Here is a 927-nt window from a genome sequence, read left to right on the forward strand (position 1 = left end):
GGCCGGGGACGGGCGCGCCTGGAGCCGCCCGCGCCGTTCAAGTAGCCCGCGACTCTTGAACCGCCCAATGGGCGCGCGCGGCGTCACGGCGGCGCCGGATGGGGCGGACAGAGGGACGGACCGACAGACACGGGCGGACGCGGAGGGCGGGCAGCCCGCGGGGAGGGAGCGCGGCTCCCGGGGACGCCAGGCCCCGCACCCGCCCAAGGGAGGGGGAGAAGAGCCTCGGGCGTTCCCGCCGGGAAATGTGCGTGGGAAACGTGCAGGAGCTTGCCCGGCCAGGCTCGTGAAGGTTTCCCGGGAGCTTGGGCGGGGGGTTTAGTCGGGAGAAAAGGAGGCTCTGGAGCAAGACCTCATCCCTCTCTACAGCTCTGTGAAAGGAGGGGGTAATGAGGTACCCTCGCAGCAAGGGGACAAGAGGAAATGGCCCCAGGGCGAGACAGGGGAGATTTCGGTAATCAAAGAATCGCAGACCACGAAGGTTCTCTTGTTCCAACGATGCTGCACCTTCCACTAGACCAGGCTGCTCAGAGCCCCATCCAACTTGGCCTTGAGCTCTTCCAGGCATGGGGCATCCACAGCTTCTCTGGGCAGCCTGTGCCAGGGCCTCACCACTCTCAGATGAGAGAATTAGGTAAAAAAATATCAACGTTAGGGGAGTCACCAGCCCGGGAGGTGTGTAAGAGGTGTCTGGATATGGTGCTGGGGGATGTGGTTTAGGGGGTTACAGTGATAATGGCAACTTGATGGTTGGACTTGATCTTCAAAGTCCCTTCCCCCATTGATGCTTCTACATCACTTCCAATGGAGTTGATATTTTTTACTTGCAAACAGATTTCTGTCTCCACTGGCTGCTTCATCTCTTTCAATTTTAAATAAAACCAAGTGAGAAAGGAGGTAGAGTTTTGAAATGAAGCACAGAGAGGC

This window comes from Parus major, chromosome 4 (assembly GCF_001522545.3).
Source record: "Parus major isolate Abel chromosome 4, Parus_major1.1, whole genome shotgun sequence".
Taxonomy (NCBI): domain Eukaryota; kingdom Metazoa; phylum Chordata; class Aves; order Passeriformes; family Paridae; genus Parus; species Parus major.